Source organism: Anser anser (genome assembly GCF_964211835.1).
Source record: "Anser anser genome assembly, chromosome: 4".
In the NCBI taxonomy this organism is placed as follows: Eukaryota; Metazoa; Chordata; class Aves; order Anseriformes; family Anatidae; genus Anser; species Anser anser.
The window spans coordinates 6,419,583-6,442,719 of NC_139724.1; the positions used below are offsets into that span (position 1 = coordinate 6,419,583).

Here is a 23,137-nt window from a genome sequence, read left to right on the forward strand (position 1 = left end):
GAGAGGCAAGTCAGCTCTGAAAGGAAGGACTGGGAAGTATTTCCCCAAGGGGTAAAAACAGAACGACAAAGCCAAAACATATAATCACAAAAAAAATGCAGCATTCTTTTCCAAGCTGTACAATTCTGTACCTCAGTTTAGATAGTTTTGAGATTATCTGAATGACTGCCTTCAAGTAACCTCCAATAATTTTGATTTACTCCAGGCTCAGGTGCTACCACCTGCTCCCAAGCAGTGCCATGCAGAGCTTTGTCGGCTTCCACGGGTCTAGCTGGGCTGATAAAGGACTCACAATGCTACAACAGCCCCTGTAAATCAGAGCTCAGCCCCAAACGCCCTAAGTGGATGCCATTATTGAATTGCAAATACTTTCAGTATGCGCTTAACTAAAATCCACTAATCCTTGTTAACGTTTGCAAGTACCTCATTTCCCTCTTCGATATTTTCCACTGACTCCCTCAACACCTATTGCAAAATGTCAGCATTCTTCTTCAGTGACAGAATATATTTTGTTACATTGTTTGATGTCTTATTGTTATACCATTTAATTTATTGTTTTCTAAAAAAGGAAACTGTATTGACCTTTAAGGATTATGTAAGACAGACATAAATTTAAACAGCCTCCTGCTTTTCTGAAGCAAATGCTATTGTTTTCCCTTGTCATTTAGGCTGTCTTCAGTTTTCCCTTATGTCAGTGTAATTCTTAGATGTTTATCCCAAGAGAATGACATTCAGTTATGCAGGCAAGGTGTTTCCGGCACAGACTTTGTTTTTCAGATACAAGGCAGATTAGAAGATCAAATTAATCAGCAAGCTTGATTATGTTAATGAGGGATTAAGTATATGTTCTGTCTCACTTTGATGCTCAATTTGCCAGACAAAAGATATGTTTATGCATTTATATTCCATAGTTCTACCTGTTTGGAGATTTATTACTTAAACTTTTGCTTCTCATCTACCATACTGCGCATTCCTTGCAGAGTGAATCTGTGCATTTTACACGATTATCATCTTCCTCTGGAAACCTTAAACCTACCTATATCATTCAGTAGTTCCATTCTACATTTTGTGGTTTCTACAATTCTGAAAGGCACTGCAAAAAACTCTACCAGCAACAGAACTAACCAGTTTTCTCACATTTCAAAGAAAAACCTTTGACATTTCTTCTCCGAGCGTGGCATTTGAGTGGAAAGAGTCAGCAACAAAAACTGAAACAAAATTTCACTGAGCTGAAATTACTTTTTAAGTCAAGTGTTTTGCAAATGAAAACATTTTTGACTCTCTATAATTGCAAACAGTTTCTTTAATGAAGCTCCTCTATGTGTTCTCAAAATACAATTTTTGTAAATAGTTCCAGTTGTAACACAAAACATCCAGAACAAGACTTCGTGTGTCTTAGGCAGTAACTCTTTCAAGAGAAAGTTGTTCTAGTCCTTGCCATTCCTTTATCAAATGAAGTATATTTTCATTTTCACCTGTTTACAGAGGGTTTTGATTCACAGTTATGTTTGATTAGTTAATCAGATTATTTTGAAGTTATATAAAGGTGTGGAAAATCAGCATGCCAAATACGCACTTATGGCTGATGAATAATGTAGTACAAATCATCTTCCACAATAAAGAAAATAAATTTAAACATGTAATCTTTTGTGTTCTGGACTTGTACAACCTTTTAAAAAGCTGTTCTTCAATTCAGAAGCCTGAATCTACTCTGAATTTCTAAATTAATAAGAGCTTTCCACTCTGAGAACATAGCACACTACCAATAATCACAATATACAAAACTTATTTTAAATGAAGTAAGCCATTATTAATAGCTTTTTTATTGGCTCAAACATGCTGGAGTTTGATGGGGTACTATAAGAAGGCAGAAGTGTACTTGAGGTGCTGGAAATCTGATCAGCTTTTATTTTAAGATGCATTCTCCCATGCTAAAATCAATTATCATTTCCCAAAAGAGGAATCATATTTGACATAGTTTCTTTGACTCTTTTTTGGTATTTAACAAAATGGCCAGAAGAGTGTTCTCTCTTTTGCTGATCTCTGTTACTACATCTAAAAATTTCAGAAATCCTTCAAATTCCTTCCTTTTCTTTATAGTCTTTCTTTTGTCTCTGTTCCTTTCCTGTGACTGGGTATTAAATATCCATAATGTTATAAAGATAAAACATATCTGCATATCCATAGCTATAACCTATGTTTATTCTAACATTGGGTCAATTTACAGCAATAAGGAGGCTGTCATCAAAAAAATAACCTCACTGAGTATATGTAACATGTATGATTCAGGAAACCCTCCTAGCATCTGGATTCAGGACGTTGCCCAGCCATGTGTTTCACATCTGCTTGTGCTCTTGGTTTCCAAGTGAAGAAAAGTTGGATTGTGAGCCAGAAAGGAGTTGTGGAGCTCAGGTATGTTCACAGGGACTCACATTAACATGATTTAATCGCTGTGTATTTTTCTGAGAATAATTAGCCTACATGCAAGGATCAACAGGAAGCCTATTAACAATTTATCCTTCTGGTAGAAGCTACCTTATTGACATCTCCTCCGGTGTTCTTTTTCCCACTGGAAGAAGCAGATCTGAAAGTCTGAATAACTGTGGCAGCAAGGAAAAACATAATAATAACAACCACAAGAAGCTTTGAGATCATGCTGAAAAACAAACAAAAAACTGAAACAACTTGAAATGAAGACAAAGAACAATCAAAAAAGAATGAATTTACAAAATAAGGCAGCCTTCCACACAGAATTTGTCTCTGTTACACTACAGATTCAGAGTGAATTATACAGGACAGGATTTGCACCTCCAGCCTCGTGCTACAATATAGCCTAACCACCCTGCTTTACAGTAAGGCCATATCAGAGGAGCTTTTTTGCTTGCCTGCCTCCTTGCAGTAACAATTTTTCACCAAGTACTTGCACTGAATACATACATCAGTATTTATCTGTTACACCATCCCCATTCAGCTTGCTTGTGCTCTTACAGTATTTTCGTAGAAAATCTTGACAGTCAACCCACGCTTGCCTTCCTTGGTTCCAGTGCAAGTTGGCCACTGTTTTAGGAGCTCCTTTGAATAGCTGAGTGGAAGCAAGGGGCAAAACTGACTGAGACATTGCCCTAGTTTAACAGAAGTCAGGATGGTGTTTGCTGGCATAAATCAATTGCAGTAAAGTAAATTGGTCTTTACTGAGCTTCATTCTGCCATGGATGCAGTAATCCCCATGTCAAACAAATGTAAAACTACCTTGATAATCTCCATAGCCTGCGTTTTTACCCACAGACTTCACAGAATCCCTACAATATGAAAAAAGCAAAGGCTACAGATCAGCATTACAAGAAAAGTACTGAAAAGCACCTACTCTGAGTATGAGCTTCTTATTCTCAATGAACTTTCTTAACCAGTTTTGTCCTCTTATTATTTCCTCCTCTCTTGGAAACCAGCCACCAGGGACATTTCTGGTTTTCAAGTTAATTAATCCACAAGAACAATTTAAAAAAATATATATTTAGAATAAGAGATTAAAAACTCTGAGGACTTCATATGACTTTACTGTAATATAGGGATTAAAGAAAAACATTCATAAAACTGAGATCCAGTACTGTTCCAGGACCAACCATAACCTTCCTGTACTCACTTGGAACTACTGGGGCCTCTTATTAGATGAAAAAATAGCAGAGACATCACTCAATATAAAACTCTCAGTGGCTGATGAAAAATATCTGCACTGCAATGGAAATTCAGGAGACTAATTTACTTCACTGAGTTTCCTTTCTCCTCATAATAATTGAAGATCTTTATCTCCAAATCTAGTTTTACAATTCTGTGCTAACCAGGAAATACCTACATAGAGTTTTTGGATCTGTGCACTTTTCCAGACTTAACATTATAAGATAGAGGGAGTGGTTTTCTCTTGCCTGATAGCTCAGTTAAGTCAGTAGTAAAGATAGACAAGCTTAAAAACATGCACATATATAAGGGCAATTTTCCATGGGATTTGGAGCTCATGCTGGTAATGATTTATAATGATAAAAACCATCGTAGATCTATCTAACAATATATGATTCCACCATAGACAACAGATGCAGAGCACACTCTGCCAGAAAGCTTATTTCAGGTCTCTGGGACAGGTGATGATTCCTGGATTAACTGATTAATTGCATTAGGAAGAGTCTTGCAAAAAAGCAAAGCCCGTGGGATGCAGAACATTCTGACAAGAAAGAGCTTGGCACAGAGGTGACAACATGCATTGATTAGCATATCAATATGAATTTGTCAGTCACACAAACCTGGAATACCAGGTTGCACTTCACTTTCAGAAAGAACAGTTCGCCCTTCTCAGATAAGAAGTGACAGCAGTGAAAAACACAGTTGATTGCTGAAGATTGATGGCATTTGGGTAAGGATAAAGAAAATCTTTAAGTGAAATGTACTGTTTTCTGGCCATAGTATCAAACTGCTACTTTCTCACCCTAAGGCTTTTGGCTGCCTGTAAAGAGATGGCAGGAACTGAATAGCATGCCAAAAAGCCAGCCTCCAGTGTACAACCATGCCAAATTTCAGAGTGTGTTTTGGTCCTGAATCAAGACAAAAATACAAACATAGAGCTTGAGATGATTTTTTTTCCTAAGTGGAAATTCTCAAAAGCTTAGATTTTTATTTATTTATTTATTTTAAATACCCAGCTAAATTCTTTGCCATGTTTCACAAAAGCAATCAGTTAAGCTGTCTGCAAGTCAAACATGTTCATTTCATTGGCCAGAGGTTTGGAGACGTGAAAAGCATCTAGACTCCGTTATAATGGAGGCTCTATAAAACCCTGCCAATGAAAGATAGGGTCTAAACACAGCTGTTCTGTGTCAACAGATAAAACTGCAATATTTTCAGGTCTCACAATGGAACAGACAAAATGTATCATTATAGAAGCATTAATATATCCAGACACAGACAGTGCATTTTTCAGTCCTTTCTCTGAACCTCCAAAAAAACAACTTGCTTCAATTTCCAATTATCTTCAATGCTGCCTTTCTAATCTCCCGTTTCCCTGCTACTTATTGATTTGTCTTTCCCCCTCTTGTTCTTCCTTCAAATTTCCTTTCCCTCCAGTTTTCTTCTTTCCTTTTGTTCTGAATGGAAGCTGGCTTTTACAGCTCTAAGTGTCCACTGCCTCACCTCCAGGCTCCCACTGCCCTTTGCCTTGTCTTCCCAGGCACCACAAACTCTGCCTCACTAAGGCAAAAACACCGCTCGACAGCAGGGAACACTAGTTCATCTCTCTGGGATAACCAGTCTTTCACTAGGGCATTGCTAGAATTCACCTGAAGTACACACGCCAGCCCAGGATTTCCTTCTCTCTGTCAGCCATAAAACGTGTGTTCTGTAGCAAAAGTGATGAAGAGCCTTTTCTCTGCCAGATTAACCTGGAAATAAATCCATTAGATAACACTCTGAACACCTGCGGTCAGACACACAAAATTAGTTTCTTCAGCCTACAAACGCTACCTCTACACGTATTCATACCACTACAAATCCTACTTGACAAAATTAAATTATCTGAACAATTTAGTGAGACAACAAACATTTTATCAACATCTAACATCTGTATCGGTTTTAAAAGAGCAGAAGATTTATAAAACAGCTTTAATCCCAGGTGCATACATGAAAAGAAATTATTTTCAGACAATAACCTGAAGGGGATATCGGAGATTTAATCAAAAGGCCTGTTATTTTTTTTTTCCTGCCTGACTCAGGAAAGCTAAGGAAGACTCATATTTTAATTTTAGAAATCCCAGATCTCTGAACTCTTTTTTATAGTCCTTTTTGTAGCTACTCTCCTAGAAGTCATTGCGTGGGGAAGAGTATTTGCCTCTGTTTTTTGTTGTTGTTTGTTTGTTTAATAGCATGGCTTAGTTTGTAAGTTCATCATACTGTACAATTTATTTTCATTTGTCACTTATTGGAGTAATGACTCAACATGAAGGTACAAAAATTGACTTTAGGACACCCATACTTATAACTGTTCACAGTTTTGAACCACAGAGGGGTTTTTGTGAAAAAGATACGGGCTATGAGACACTTGGTTTGCTGTTGTCACAGACAGGAAAGGGTTTTCACCTTTGTTAAGGAGAAGTCCAGTAAAGCTAAAAGGCATTTTTACCATGAAACTATTACCTGCAGCCAACCCAAAATGAATGGTATCCTTTAAAGAGAAAAACATTATTGATAGATTAATATTAATATGATTCTATGATTATGGTTAGATAAAATTGCCAGATGATCATCTATCATCCCTGTGGATGCAATGTGTGTGCAGATAAATCCAGTGACCATCCACGAGCCTTGAGTCCGTGATCAGGAAAGCTGTAGCAATGCAATCTACTAAGACCTTTATCATCTCCATATGAAAGGGGTTTTCTTGTTGTTGTTTAATCTAAAAATTATGGAGCTAACACAGCTTCTTCATCATTAACCTTGCCCCAGTGTTTCAGCTTTTCTTCTGACTACCCTCATTCCTAACAAAACCTAACTGTCCAACAAATCAATTGGTCATAAGGCCAACTTAGGTCTATAAAATTTAAGTCAATCAGTTAAGGGAACTTAAATTATTGTAATAAATGCAATTAAGGAGAAAACATCTCTAAGCATATGGAAGGGCAAAAACGATCCTGTATCAATTTAATGATTACTACACTTGCGTTAAAAATTCCTAATTAGATGCCTAATTCCTAGTGCTTTAATTGGAACTTCCTGAAGACGTCTGGGATTTAGGAAACATCTGTGTCCTCAACATCATACTCAGAGCAGAGATAGCTCTCAAATGAGAAAATCTCTTCTCTGAAATCTTTTCTTGGCAATGGAATATTAAACCATAATAAAATATGGGTTTTGGTTTTCTTTCAAAGTTTTTCAAAAATACCTCTAATTTCTCTACTATTCATTTGTACTGTACAGAATAGCAATATTTTAAAAATATTTTAAAAACTACTTGGTAGTTTTTTCCTTTTCAAAAGACAAATAACGTGTATTTACTCTTAAAAAAACGTTTCATAGCAACATTTAAAACATGTAAATAAAAAATATTTAGTGAAGTTACGTTTCACAAACTGTTTTGAGACAATCCTCCTAGGGAGCAGCATCACTCATACCAGCCAGGCACAAGAAGGCAGGCACATACTCATGTATGTGTTGGAGGCAAGGGACAGATACTCTACTTTTTAGCAACTCGCACTTTCTTATGGTCAAGAATATAACAGAAGGTTTCGTTTCTTGAGAAGAGTAAGCTTTTTATGATTGCTACCTCTAACATCATCCAAGAATGAGATGACAATATTATCTTCACATACGTGTTCCTTTTTTTTTTTTTTTTTTTTAGGAAATACAACTCCTTTCCCTTCTTTCTTACAATGTATGATCAAATTTTCTAGTCTTTTTAACAGAGAGCTATTGCCAGTGGTTAGAATATCTTTTCAATATAGCTACCAAGGTAATGACTCATACCACAATAACAGAGATTAAAAGGAACTGTTCACACAATGCAGTAAAAGTAATATCCTTGTATGTCCCAAGATGCTTTTACTGAAACCTCAATACTCTTTCTGAAATCTGGACAACTTTATTGAAAATTAAATTTCTCTGACTGAATATATTCATAGTGCATAAAAGCCTAACCACTGCTGCATTAAGTGTAATATTTTGCAGACAAGTCAGCAAAGAGGGGTTTGTCAAACCAGCAAGAAAGAAAAAACTCAGAGAGTATAATGGGGAAATTCTCCAAGCTTGGATTTCCCACTTCCTTGGCTGTCTAGAGTTGCCTAATCTCCTGCTTGTTTAGTTTAAAGAATCAGTGCCAAAACCAATAATCAATAATTAAATGACTGGCTGCTAGGTTCTCCTGAAGGTCTATATAAACTCATAGAAGGACAGACAGCAAAAAGGAAAACAAAATTAGTATAACTGAGGTAAAGTATGAGACTGTATTTTAATGGCTTGTAATGATGGGATATTTATTTGCATTTGCACAGTCAGAAAATAAATGACAGCAGTTCAAAATGGTAAAGCCATCACCCAATTTGAAGGGACAGCAGCCTCATTTGCTGCAATATAATTCCATAATACTTGCCATGTTTCCTTTGGCATCTCTTAATCATAACATACCTGGACGTCTGAAGTCTAGGCTCTGCTTAGCTTATACAAGTTGAAGCTTATAGTTGAGTGAATCTATCAGCTATGACCATAACTATACCAGATCCTTACAGATTTAAGGTGAGAAGCCTCCTTTGACAGGAAAGTAGAGCAGAGTCTACCCGTGAAAGGTGTGAGCCCACTCACTGAAAAATAATTATCAACAAATAAGGAATTATACGTTGCAGAAATGTGGCTGAATTAATAAGTAACTTCCATAGAAGAATAAGAACTTACTATTATTAGAACTCTTATTCTTCCATAAAAGAATAAGAACTTCCATCACTATAAAAAAATCAGTCAAAATGTTAGTTTGTGACTGATTTTGATAGAAATAGGCACTCCAAGCAAAAAACTTCCATGTTTTTCTGGGAAATTTACACTGAAAATTTCAACTTTTTGCTAAGAAAACTTTCTGTTTTCAAGCTTGTTTTTTGGAAAATGAAGAGTAAGAGAAGCAAAGAAAATTTTTACAAAGGCAAGTTTTCCACAGGAAAAAATTTCTTCAAATGACTACAAAAAATAACAAAAGTTGTCTGATCAAATCTTGCTCATGAAAATAATATAAGAAAGCATTTGCCAGGCACAGTTTCTACTTTGCACTGTAATTTATGACTGCAAACCCAGACACTGAACATCAGTCAGTAAGCTGTGCAAGGAAATAGAGGAATCAACCAGTCATTAAGCAGTATGGTAATTACATCTTTCATAAATGAAAGATGTTTGTCCCTTTAGAAAGTGTGTGCAAAGAAAGCAATTTTGTTATCAACTCTTGTCATTATTAGAGATAGCATAGAATGATAGAATCATACAATCACAGAATCATAGAATCACAGAATGGTTTGGGTTGGCAGGGACCTTAAAGACCATCTAGTTCCAACCCCCCTGCCATGGGCAGGGACACCTCCCACCAGACCAGGACCCACCAGAAATACATAGACTGGATTCACTCACTTGTAGATTGTGGCCCAGGAGAAGCCATGAGAAGAGACAAAGCTCCCTGGAAATCAGAAGTATCTCAGACCTGGAGTGAAGCCAGGGCTCTGGGGTACTCACTACTGCCCAAAGCAATTGCTACAGTGACTGCACTGCACGATGATGGGTTCTTTATGTTACGATTGGTAAACAGGGAGCTATGAAACATGTCAAAGGGAAGAGTTGGTGTGTCTGCATTAAGGCTACTCTGAAAAAGGATCGTACTCAGGGTGCAGGAGGGGAGGCAGAGGGCAGTCCCTGTGACCAAGGGGCAGCCTGTCTCTCTGGCAAGCAAAATGGCCCAGGAAAGGGGCCCTCAGCCCCCCGACCCTCCTCCTCCTTCCACACGAGGGCCTCTTTCAGGCCGCAGAAGCCCCCTCCCAACACGGCCATGTTGGGCCTGGGGCGTGGCGCGCCATCATGGCGGCCATCACGGAATTCTCCCGATGTCACAGGGCATCTGCCCGCCCCCCTTTGTTCGGGGGCCTATAAAAGCCCCTGCGCCTGGCACACCACTAGCTGGAATCCCAGGATCTCTGGCAACTACCAACGATGGTTGGGATTAAGAGGTCCTGGCGTGAAGGCTACCCACCTCTTGGTGGGATAAAAGCGAATTGGGTTATGGAACCCAAACAGAAGTGCAGGCGGAGGCGCGCCAGCGGAGACGGAGCGGCCGTGGCGGTTGGTGTGGAGCCCATGGAGGTGGATCCACCTGTGGAGGAGGAAGAGCTGATGGAGGTGGATCCACCTCCAGCCCATCTGGTGTGGCACAACACCATCGTGCCAGGGCTCCCACCAGCGAGGCACCACCATCGCCATCGCAGAACCGCCCGGACCGCTCCGTACTCCCGGCCCTGCCTCCGCAAGTAGGGGGAAGAGGCCATCCGTTAACCATCACGCAGGATTGCCTGCACGATGGCCTCTTCTCCCACCCCCTGCTCCCCCGTCTCCCGACCCCCCTCCCCACCTCTCCTGGAGAGGTGTAACCCCTTCTGCACGGAGTCCCGAGCGCTGGGCAAGAGCGCACTCGGCTTCCTCTGGGCTGCTGCACCGGGCGACAGGAGAAGCCCTCCGAAGGCCACGCCTGGCGTGGGGTGTCTCGGTCTGAGGACGAGAAGGCTGCCAAGAGGTGCTTGAAGACGAACCCGCGCCCTGCATGGCGGTGCACAGAGAACAGCAGCAGATCCCTCGAAACGGGCACGCAGACAGCTGTTCCTCTGCAGAAGCAGAAGCCTTCAGGCCTGCCAGGAAGCAGCGCAGGAGTGCAGCGTAAAGACCCTTCAAGGCGCTTCGTTACCAGCTCTTCCCAGGACGGGGCAACAAACTGATAAAATAATCATAATAAAATAATAAATAAATACATTACAACAACAACCACAAAACAACAATAAAAACCGGTAAATCCGCTTTCCTCTCTGCTTTTTGGTGTCATTTTTGCGACTGCACTTGGGCTCCGGGATCCCTTTCTGGTCTCCCCCAGACAGGGAAGATACTGATGGGTGTGGAGTGGGCCCAGCCCAGGGCACATGAGGGAGTGAGGGGCCGGGGCACACGGCATACAAGGGCAGGCTGAGGGACCTCCTTTGGTCAGCACAAAGGAGAGAAGGCTCAGGGGTGGACCTGACAGCTGCCTGCAGCTGCCTGCTGGGAGGGAGTAGAGAAGATGAAGCCTGCGTCTTCTGTGAGGGGCTCTGTGGCAGAAACGTGAGCAGCACCAGGCCCACACTTGCAGGTGGAGACAGCCCAGCTAGCAAAAAGGAAGCGATTGTCCCCACAGGGGTGTTCAGACAGAACCAGCGTCCAGAAAGACTGCGAAGTCTCTGTCCTGGGGGATAGCTGACCTTGAGTATATAAGGCTGGGTGTTAAAATCCTGGAATCACCAAATGTTGGAAGGGACTTAAAGACCATCCCGTTCCAACCCCCCTGCCATGGGCAGGCACAGCTTCCACCAGACCATGGTGCCCAAAGCCCCATCCAGCCTGGCCTTGAACACTTCCAGGGATGGGGTATCCATAACTTCGACTGGCTGTCACCAATCACCTCCTTATTTTCCATGTGCCTTATAGCACATGATCCGTGAGATCCAGGAGGATCTGCTCCATGGTCTTCCTGGGCACAGAGGAAGACTGACTTATCTGAGTTGCCCGGGCCTTCCTTTTTTTTTTTTTTCTTTTTAAAAATAGCGTGTTTTTTGTTTGTTTCTTTGTTTTTTCTTTTTTCTTCTTTTTAAGAATAGGTTATGATTTCCCTCTTCCAGTCAGTGGGAACTTCACCAGACTGCCACAACTTCTCAAATATGATGGACAGTGGCTTAGCAATGACATCCGCCAGTTCCCTAAGAATCCACGGATACATTTCATCAGGTCCCAAGGACTTTTGCACCTTCAGGTTCCTTAGATGGTGTCAAATCTGATCTTCTCTTACAACGGGTGGTTCTTCATTCTCCCCGTGAATAGTACAGTACAGTATAGTACAGCATAGTGTAGTATAGTGTAACTATATAGTGTAGTATAGTATGGTACAGCTATACAGTATAGTATAGCTAAAGAGCATGCAGGATCTGTCTTCACGTAAGATGAATTGAGAGACTGAGTCTAAATCAGAAAAAAAATGCCACATTATTACCTGAGATTTAATAATAATGATTAAATAAAAGGACAGGACGGTAAATATCTAAATACCTTCCACTCTGTTCCAAAATAATCAGTCTCCAAATGTGAATGCTAACATTTGGAGATTGTCTAAATAAGATGTATTTTTTCACAAATTATATGTTACTACCTTTTGCTTTTGTGTCTCATCCTCATTCTCTGCTACTAATCTTTAAAACTGGGTCTGGTGATATATGTTGTATCCACAAAAAAATAGATTAGTCTAAATCATTTCACCTCAGAAAATAAATTGCCTACTTCTCTATTGTCCTCACAATGACTCTGAAACATGCTGAATTATTGAGAAAGGTCAGATCATTTGCAACACGATTCTTTTTCTGCCAAATGAGCTTGTCTGACACTTGAAATAGGAAGAAGGTATTGTGATTTAGTACGTAAAAAAGGTTTTTTGCAAGGAGTGGCATACACAGAAAAGCTTGGGACAAAATTACAGATGCTTGGCTTCCTAACCTAAAAGCAACACTTTGTTAAAGTAACCTCAGAGCACTTGACAAAGAGGTTAGAAGGATGAGAATTCTGATGTTGATAGCGGAACTGATTTATCTGAGTTGGCTTATGCTACAGCCAAACTAGAATGCAGGACTCCAGAAACCCAGTTCAATGCTCTTACCACTCAGCAACCTGTCTTTTGCTTCTCTCCATTCTAGGAAAAAGCATAAAATTGAGTAAGAATATGCTTTTCCTTACTTATTTTTTTCAAGTAATGATCAAAGCAAGGAAGATATATTCAGCAATACAAATTATTTCTAGAATTATGATGACTACAGAAATCATGGCCTGCTTCATATCTAAATTATATCTACTTTTCCTGGATTATCTCCACTATAACTGATCTTTGGTGACGGATATTAATGTGACAATTTACTTTTTCTAAACGCCTCAAAAATGCAATTATTCTGTTTTCTCCTAAGATCTAAGAAATATAGAAACATGAATAGGGCAGAAAAGCTCTTTTGAACTCGTGAATAAAACTAGAATACTTTAAAAAGCGGCCTACTGAGCAGGCTGAAACAGAGTAGAAATCTACACAACCATTTGCAGCAAACTTATCCAGAAAACTCCTTGCTGTCTGGAGGGATCAGAGGTGGGAAATTATATAGAGCATATTTCTAGAGAATCTTCCATTAGAAAAACTAACAAAATTACTCTCTTCATCTCTTGTCCTCTTTTTCATTTCAACTAGTCACTAGTTTTTACTAGCTTCTGGGGGGACCACTGTGACCCAACTATCTTTAACTTGATTTGTAATCAGTCATATTTTCTCACAGTTTTTGGACTATAATGCAGCTTGCTGAACATCAACCAAGTATTTGATCTTCAGCAGTAAATAAACAATTGGCCAGATAACTTCAGAGTGTCATTCCTTGGACTGACTGGAGAAATGAGCCCTCTCATGCTGAAAAATTCTGAATGATGAAAGGCAATTGCCAAGTACTCTGCATAAATTATATTCTTTCCACATGAAGACAGGAAAACAGATTAATAAGAACTCTTTTGTAAATATATGTCATAGCAGAAATAAGATGGTTCAGTGGTTTGCAGAAAAGGAGCAAGAGACTGACTGACTCCTTGAAGCCCAAAATTGAATTTCACTGATACGGTCATAATTGTTTTTCCTTTCATCCCCATTCCAAAGGAAGGAGAAGGATCATGCAACAGAAAAATACAAACTGAGCATTAGGGAGAGACACAGGAAAAGAAGAAACAAACAAACAAACAAAGATTTAGCAAAACTGATTAACTTTCATTGAAAAACAATATCCCTTATGACAATTATTTCAATAAGGGGTTCCATAAAACTCTACATATGCAGACCATATTGTATTTTGGAAAAATAAAATACATTTTTATTTCTGCTGAAAACCAACTAACTACAGGACATTTTTGCTAAAGAATCTCTATAGTTAAGAAATACTATATATGTAATGTCATGTGTTAAGAATGCCATACTCCTTCTGCATCACTTTTGGCAGTTGTTTCTTTTCCATTGACAGGCATATAATGCAAATTCAGTAGACATTATAAGTAATTGTGAGCATGTAGCCTGTGACACTGGTTTAGGATGCAGAAAAAACAAGTTCAGATTCTTTCTCCATCTGTACCTAAATAGTTTAAAAACAAATGGATTCTGAAGTAAGTGGGTCACAAATCTTAGACTTCAAAGTGCAGGACAGGAGAAAACAAAAAGTCTTCCTACATTCGAGAGAACAGACAAAAGCATTTTCTTTATACCCTTTATTTCCATTGCAAGAAGATACAGTCCAAGACAAGATCAGCCACATTGCTAAAACATTGCCTCCTATATTTGATATGGAATTTGCAGATACAGCTTTTCTACTTAGTTATCATATGCTTCCTGCAAAAGCAATTACAAAACTCACTTGACTCTGAATCCACTATAGCACTTAGAATTTAGAATATTTTTTTTTGACAAAACTGATAAGAATGAAGTAATATCACACGAAGTTTATACTTTTGTAATTTTTTTTCCTTATACGACAAAGAAAAGAGTAACAAACTATTCCTCTGCTACCATAATATGGTCTCATCCAAGTGTTCCAGTCAAACAGTGTTCTAAAATGATGATGATGATACTATTTTTTAGAAATTCTCTATAGATAATATTCCAAATCCACGAACTGCCTGTAATGCTGTGTGGAGAATGATTCATAAAAGTTCTTTTCTAACAAAGGAAGGAAGTAACATTGAGCATTCTCTTGATACAACAGTGAAAGTAAGATAATAGGGAAACTGCTTGTCAGATCAAGTCTGAAATCTTTATTCATTCTTTAAAATGAACACAAGTAATATATATTAAGGACAAATTGGTACAGTGGACACATTAACATTAGTATTATGTAACTAATTTAACTAAGTAGCTGTATCTATGTCTCATGAAATTTTTCTTGCTTTTTCAAAATACTATTTCAAATTATCATTGATTTACGTATTCCCAAAATACAAGAATGAAAGGGCAGCTACAGATATACCTACACACACCACTGTTACAACTAATCAGAGCACTATAACTAGACAACTGAAATCCAAATAACACCTGAAGCCAAGTACTTTGTTGGATCCAAAGATCAATCTCTCAAATCTAAAGAAACACTACTACTTCTTTCATCAAAGAAAGTTTTCCTTTAGAAAATAATTTGTGAACATATCTTTAATTCAGAATATTCTTCAATGCTATTTATTGCTAGTTAATCTCCCAGAAATAACTCATCCTGATACATGCCAAGTATTGCTTTTTTCTAAAAGTAGTTTCAGTGTAATTGTACCTCAGTATCATATCCCAGAAGAAAGCTTGTCATTAATCAGTTCCTTAGCTCTGCTATCCTGGGCCTAGGCTCAGGATCTGAGCAAGACATGACTATGTATGAGCATCAAGCTTAGCTGGGCATCGAGCACTTCCTCACCCATTCCTCCACTCAGGAATTGGTGCAAACTGCAGCTGAGTACAGGCGGTAGAAGAAAACAGCGGCGTGCTTCAATGTGGTCTCTGATCCAGACAACAGGGGACCAAGAAAACCCTGGGACATACCGTGATGTAAAGTCCAAATCCTGACAATAAGTAATCCCAGGATAAGTGCTTGGAAATGCACTTACATCCCATGCACTCTTGAGCATATTAGACTGCATCGCCCCAACGCAACTGGTAATCTTTTCCTGGCGTAGCTGGTAAAAAGACACAGGGCGTGGGAGGGAAAACAATCTACACAAAATGAAAATTGAGTTCAAATCAGGAATTAAATGTATTGTTTTTCTTAAAAAAATCTCCTGCAAAATTTCAGCAAAGGAAACTATTTGCAATAAACAAAAAATAGATGAAGAAAGACTTAGAAACAAAGAGTTGTTACAAAGCAAGGTCATTGAGTAATTCTGCACATTATCTTTTCAGTTATGTAAATCTCAGATTAGGCATGCCTAAGTGAAAGAAAAACTATAACTAATATTTAGGGTAGCACACAATGAAATTAAAAGTCTGACGTTTTAAATGATAAAAGACTTTTTTCATACAATGCATAACTAGACTGTGGAGTTGATGAGTCCAAAAATACCACACAGTGAGAGAAGAAACTGCACTGTTATATCCACAGATACGATAATGAGCAAAGCATTAAGAAAGGATATTAAAACCCATTCTTTAGAATTTCAGCTAGTTTTAAATATTCAACATCCAACTGAGATCTATGTTGTCCTACTCTTTCCTGCTGCAGGTTTCTCTTCTTGAAGTGTCTGAAAACAAGGTACTGGCTATCTGAACCTCTGATTCAACTCACAGTGTGAACCCAAATGGCAGGCATAATATCTTCAGCAACAATATGAAAGGGTTCTTCTTGCTTTCCAGTGTGGTTTTTTTTAACGTACCTATTATACAGTGGACTTGAAAGGTGATCAAAAGGCATTACTGTTTGAATCTAGAAGGAATCCTACATCCATTTACAGATTCACAGATTTTTCTAGGTTGGAAGAGACCTCAAGATCATCGAGTCCAACCTCCGACCTAACACTAAGTACTCCACTAAACCATATCCCCAAGCTCTACATCTAAACGTCTTTTAAAGACCTCCAGGGATGGTGACTCCACCACCTCCCTGGGCAGCCCGTTCCAATGCTTAATAACCCTTTCGGTAAAGAAGTACTTCCTAACATCCAACCTAAAACTCCCCTGTCGCAACTTTAGCCCATTCCCCCTCGTCCTGTCACCAGGCACGTGGGAGAATAGACCAACCCCCACCTCTCTACAGCCTCCTTTCAGGTAACTGTAGAGAGCGATGAGGTCGCCCCTGAGCCTCCTCTTCTCCAGGCTGAACAAGCCCAGCTCCCTCAGCCACTCCTCGTAAGACTTGTTTTCCAGACCCCTCACCAGCTTGGTGAGTATTTAAAATACTCCTTTTTAAAATACTCCTTTTGTGTATGTGTGCAAGGCCTAACACAATGATCTGATAACACTGTTATGGTGCTCTTGCTCACAAGAGGACCACATAATCCTCTAGGCTTCCATGCAGTTAATAAATGCAGAGCCATTACAGATGGTAAATCATTTATTTGCAAGGTATTTTAAAGAAAGTAGTTCTAACGAAGGCAATGAGGGAAACACTTCCCAGGGAAGTGGCACTACGAAAAGTATTTCAATTCCTTATGTTTTATGTTGCTTGAAAAGGTATCTTTTGAAGTGCAGAAAAACTCTTTGAAATAACCTATACATCAAGAAATGCATTGGTTGCAGCTATGTGAGAAATGGGATAACGTATTAAGTATGGCATCACGTCTTACAACAGCCAGAAACAACAGAATGCCTCAGGTCCACCCTGGTGTCTAATCAAGTCAAGTCCTCACTGCAAGAACTAATCATGTTAAATTCTAATTATTTCACACTGAGAAAAAGATAGAACAATTGCTGAAGGCTGACAGGCATTCAACCAAACTGTTTACGTTACTTCTACATAACTCTAAGTAATATCATTTTTCTGAAGGCTCCAAATTGGAATTTTCTTGATCTCTTTCAAATACAAAAATACTGGACAATTAAATATACTGGGAAAATATCTTTGTTCAATTATTTTGTTAGAATTTTTATGTTTTACACTACATTTCACAGTCTTGTAAGTCTATGCCTTTTCTGACTCCAAAATTTTGTGTACCAAAAGCATGTCACACATCAAAATACAATGCCATAAAAAGTGACTCTAGCAAGCGTGTAAAGTTACAGACAGGAAAGCACTTTTAGTCAATACCTCTTCAGATATGACCCTTCAAACAGAAAACAAAGGTGCTTTGAAAATGAAATTCTTCTGAACAGCTGCCTAGCAGGACAAAGGCCTCTGGAAGATGGTTTTCTACAATCCTGCTACAGGGAAATGACCTCTGTGCACTGAAGAAGCCTACCAGTTCTCTTACATGTGAGGTAAAAAGATAAATTAAAAGGAAAATAAAAGCGCCTGGCACAAGCAGTAGCTTTAAAACTACAAGCCAAGCCTGAAAAAAAACAGTAACAGCTGATGCAACCCTACCGTACCACACCAGTAATGCCTACCAAAATCTTTTATGAGTCTTGACACAGCTATTCTTTCAATACTTCTTTATACACAAAACATAATTCTAGAAAATTTGATGGTCATTATTTGTTCTAATTATCTTCTATTTGTACTTAGTTTAAGAGATTGAAAGAGACTGGAAATACCAGAAAAATCTTCATTACAAGTTGCAGCTGACATAAATATATCAGAGTGGGGAAAAAAAAAAAAGCAGAAAAAAGAAAACAAAAAGAAAACTAAGAGAAGAAAAAGAGAGGAAGGGGAAAAAAACATAAAGTAATGGAAATATCTGGTAGTTTTAAATATGCATTTCAGAGCACCGACTAGACCTACGCACAATGCATGTAAGGAATGTTGTAGATTCTCAACCATGAGTGCAAGAAACATAAATCAATAACATAAATAAAGTCTACTTTTTGTGACCAATCCTTTTTTATAGCAAAAATCTACTTTATACCAAAAATGGTGATCGACAGGACAATTTCCACTGATTCCGATGTGGCCAGTGTGTTCAGAGAGTGGAAGGAGAGGTGTTCTCTTTTCAGCAAAATAACTTTCTAAAACAAAGTTTAAGAGTTTCTTTCTAACCATATTAACACTAGAAACTCCCCTACTCTCCACATTTTTTGGCTACAATTATTAACTGCATTTAACTACTAAGAACTATCTTTGGGTGGCCCAAAACTTCATTTTTTAATTAATGTATTATTCATCCATCAAGAGTATTCACCCAGTTGCAATCCTCAGTCTATGGGGAAAGTTCTCAGTTAGGGAAACCTATCTCCTTCTGCAGAAGTCCTTCAAGTAAAAAGAAAAGGAAAAATGTAATTCCAATCACTGTAAGAAAGCATGATTTTAATTACTGAGCTAGTAAGTCTGAATGATAATTGGTTGCTTCTTTAGTTCTTTAATATGGAGCAAATACTAGCAGAGTCATAACAAATATGACATAGCATTGAAAATCCTTAAATTGCAAAAATTAACCATAACTAAAACTTTGCATGACTGACTGATGAACAGAAGATATCAAAGGAGCTAAGTAACATCCCAATGAAGAAAAAATGTTGAACCACCACAGCTTCTGGTAAAGGATCATCCCTTCCAGCTTCCGGCTGGAGGAAGCAGTCACAAGGCTAAGCCCAAGAAAGCAAGCGAATCTGAAAACAAAAAACAACTTAGCAATAGCCTTGGTGCTAAATACAAAAGAAAGGAACCCCACAGAATGGTTCTTGTGAAATGAAACTGCTGTAATTTACAATGATGCAGGTTAGCATTCATGCTACATAAGCGTGCTATAAATCCCTGTTTGTGCGCTCCTGCTGATATTCTCTGGCTCTTTCTCATAGTGTACATGTGAATTTGGTAGAAGAGTGACTTCAGATGAAAACTTTGAGTACGCCATAAGACCTGCAGAAAATGAGATCATAGTCCCATAAATACCAAAGAACAGAAAAATTTCTAAATCTATCTTGGAGTCAAAATGCTAAGTCAAGAGCTTAACTTCCACTTTGAGCTCAGTAGGAGAACTTTGGCTGGAACTGTAAAAAAAAATAGCTTCAAGCTACGTAATGGAAAGGAAGAACTACAGACAGTCACAGCTACTTCCCTGATCACAGTTTTGATGTTTCTTACACTTCGCTGAGTAATTCTGTGAAGCTGAGAATGGGAAACTACTAATAGCCACGAGTTTAACCACAAGTGACTGTACGAACACAAAGCAGCTATCAGTGGGAGGGCAAAAGAGAGCAGCAAATAGCAGATGATCAGAAAGCAGGCACTCTCAAACGGATTACAGTATTCCCTAGACAAAAGTGAAACATTCTCACTGTGAATATGCATAAGCTGGAGCGGGCAAAACTTAACGTAAGAAATCATATACCGAAAACAGTTTGAGAAGAAAACGATAGAATAGATACCTTTACAACTTCTTGATTTTTCTACAGGAGAACAAGAAAAATAAACTCTGATCTTGGTCTTTTGTACTGCTCCTTTCCATGCGTTTCACCAGTCAGACAGGTTTTGCTACACAGAAGTTATTAATACAAATGTTTTCACCAAAGTTGCTGTACAACTTATTTGGGAACGTGAATGCTGACAAACTTCAGCTGACCAAACCTCAATCAATACAAATATCGACAGTAAAGCACAGCTGACTTCACTGTCCAAGCGAACTTTTCCTCCAGGCAAGAGCCAATTGCTGGCTTCCTAACCTATTTTCTTAATCAGTTAAGTGAAATGCTAGTAAGACAGGAGCTAAAGGACAGGTTAACCTACCTCTACCTCGGTTGTAGTCTTTTGGATGTAGCAGGAGCTGGTTCTGCTCCAATTGATTGTACCAGGCTGCTCCTCTAGGAGGAGTGTTTAAAAAGTTCCCTGCAGGAGTGGAGTATTTCCTCAGGGTTCCTCTGAAGAGGAAGACTGAGAGGAATGGCACTTTTATTTCTATGCTACAAAGCTGACACTTTTGTTCTATGATTCACATACCACATTGGTGGTCTGGCTGACATTTCAGAAATAGAATACAAAAAGCTTCCAAATTATTATTTTTTTTCAACCAAATCTCAAGGACTCAATTTACCTATAGCTTTTTTTGCTTGTGTAATGAGATGATGACTTGTACTGACTTCTCACACACTGTGAGTAGGAATATACTGAGGAGCAGTTTCCCTGGGGCTACTGTAAAGGACAGGGGAAAGACACATGGAAATGGTCTCTCCAGAATACCCAGTATGCAATGGCTAACAATTTTCCAAGGCAGAGTGCTAGAACAATCTTCATTCCTGTGAGAAAAGAGGAACAGAAGATTAGATTGCTGCTCCCAAAGTCATAATATGGACCCTAATTTGCAACATTAGTCCAGAACTACTGCATATTGCACCTTTTTCAGGGGAATCTACCACTGAGATAGAATTTGCTAAGACGAGAAAAATAATTAACAGTGGAAGTGTTTGTAAAGGTTGTATTGCAGAATTGCTGAAACAGAATGAGGGAACAGAGTTTAAGGTCTCACAATGGCCTTATTTTCCCCGTGAGGTACATTGTTTGACATGTGAATAGCTCACACATGACCAGAGTGTAACTCCATGAACTTTACAGGGCAAATAGTTCACAGTTCTTTGTGTTTCCACCCTGGGGAAACTGTTACTGCCCGTGCTTTACAGTGTGCTGTTCCTGTATGTTTGCACTCTGCTGCATGCCTGGCAGTACCACGTGCAAGAAATCAGGTCCCTCTAGCCAGCACCCCACTGGTTTTGCTAGGAAAGTGCATCTGAGTTACTCAACTGCTTATTCTTCACTGTCTTCCCAAAGACCCCTCTACACATGTCTAAAGGGCAGAGAAATGCATATCATGGTTCACTGTGGAGCCAACTTCAAGAGTAGTTCAACCCACTGCAGCGATACTACAGCCTCTTGCTGGCACAATGCTTCTCATTATGGTATCTCATGAGAATATGGCACAAAGGCTATTAGGGAAATGGCACGCAAACTACTATTCCCTCCTTCATACTTACCCCCAAGGAGAGGACGAAGGATGCTGCAGATGGAAGATGTAGGATGCAATACAGGGAATCGTGGGATTAACTCCAGTGGCTTGCCTGTGACAAGGACATGCAGCGGATGGATAGATTCTGGATATGCTGTAGCAAAGGGTGGATTTCAGCAGAGCTTCTGAGCTTGGGGTGGGCTGCCACTTGATCGTGTCAGCTGGTAAGACCTCAGAAGAATATAGAAATGTCCGTAATAGCGGACATTCAAATTAAAACTGCACTGAAGACATGACAGTTAAAGTGCAGGCACTACTTCCACTAGGTAAATAAAAGAGGGAAGAAGTGGCACATGGGAATATCTGATTTTTGTATGGATCTTTTATTAAAACAAACAAACAAAAAAGGTAGAACGTGTCATTGCTAATAGGGGTACTGAACAGTTTCCACTGCTGTCATAGCTGAAGGCTCTGATGATGACAAGTAGTAGCTCTAAATTGTTGAAGTACAGAGCAGATCAGCACTAAAACACGTTATCTCCCTGAAGACTGCAGCCTATTGAATAGCAAAGATTTGCTAGTTGAAGTCCTTTGCAGTCAACCCTTGCACAAAGTATGCAATCTTTGTGCCAGCTGTTGTTAACAAGAAAACTGATTTCTTCGATGTGAAAATATCAGGTATTACATTTACTCATTTTTCTACCAGTATAGAAATCGCTGGACATAAAAATACTGTTTGCTCAAAATAATAATAGAATTAAGTGTGAAGTAAATGCAAGTAAGTAAAAAGAAGTCAAAATATATATATTTTTTTTCATACACAAAAAGAAAACAAAACACTATTATTTTACCTATATTTACGAACATCTATGTTTAGGGCTGCATAGTATTTCAACAAACAGCGTCTGCTGAATATGCGAACAGGTCTACAGGCACCAACATTAGTGTTGTAAGTAAAAGGTAGTCACTTTTTAATTTTATAAATATTTGTGATGGTAATTGCATATTACAGATTGCAAAGTGAAATTAGAGAGCGACAAGATGTATTTCTTTATCTGAAAGAGGTCACTGTCACAAACCTGTAGTTAACAGAATGATTACAAGGAAAGCATGCACTAAATCAAAAGACAGTAGCAGAAAAGCAGATCTGGAAAGAGTTTTAATAAAAAGCAGTCTCGATCTTTTGGATGTTCAACTAAGCCAACTAATTAGCTTTGCACAGACAGAGCAAAAAGGCTATTTAAGAAGGATGTGCAATAATGACTTAAAGAAAGGCAATATAAAACAAATCTCCACAGAAATGAGACAAGAATTCATTTTTCCCCGTGGTGCTTTCCACAGCTCCTGAAAGTGTCTGCTGCTGACAGTGAATGAAATAAAAGGGGAGGAGAGAGAACAGAGAGAAAGAGGTGTTATCTTACCAGCCGATGGAGCTTATTGCTCCGCTCCCTTCATGACGCTGGCAACTCCTTAGCCTATAAAACGTGCCTTAGCTCCCGGTCCCCTTCTCCTTCAGCAAAACCAAAAGCAAGAGGTGGCTGTACAGAGGAGGAATGGGACTCTGTTCTACCCAGAGGTAGCTCTACTGATGCAGCTAGTGCAGCATTTCTAACGGTCTGAACAGCACAGCCAAAGCTTTTTCTGACAGCTCTCTCCTCCCCAGTACTTGGCTGTGCTGCCTAACTTCTTTTTTTCTTTCTTTCCTCTTATCTTTGGGGGGGGATTTTGGAGGGTCGGGAGAGGGAGGTGGGAGAGACGTTCCCTGAAGAAAGGAGAG

The 23,137-nt window shown here is 39.0% G+C and overlaps 2 long non-coding RNA genes across 18 annotated transcripts in view; both read right to left on the reverse strand.

The window, feature by feature from the left end:
* LOC310899314 overlaps nucleotides 1–23,137 on the reverse strand; it is a 284,820-nt gene that overhangs the window by 159,168 nt on the left and 102,515 nt on the right. The gene's annotated exons all lie outside the window — the stretch shown is intronic.
* Nucleotides 16,741–22,916, reverse strand: LOC310899320. 2 transcript variants are annotated; one of them, XR_014584200.1, is made up of 3 exons: nucleotides 22,782–22,916; nucleotides 21,389–21,581; nucleotides 16,741–20,656 (listed from the first exon to the last, which is right to left on the reverse strand). It is a non-coding gene; the product is annotated as an uncharacterized lncRNA (long non-coding RNA). The 2 variants fall into 2 exon arrangements; XR_014584201.1 differs by having other exon boundaries at nucleotides 21,389–21,591; nucleotides 22,782–22,904.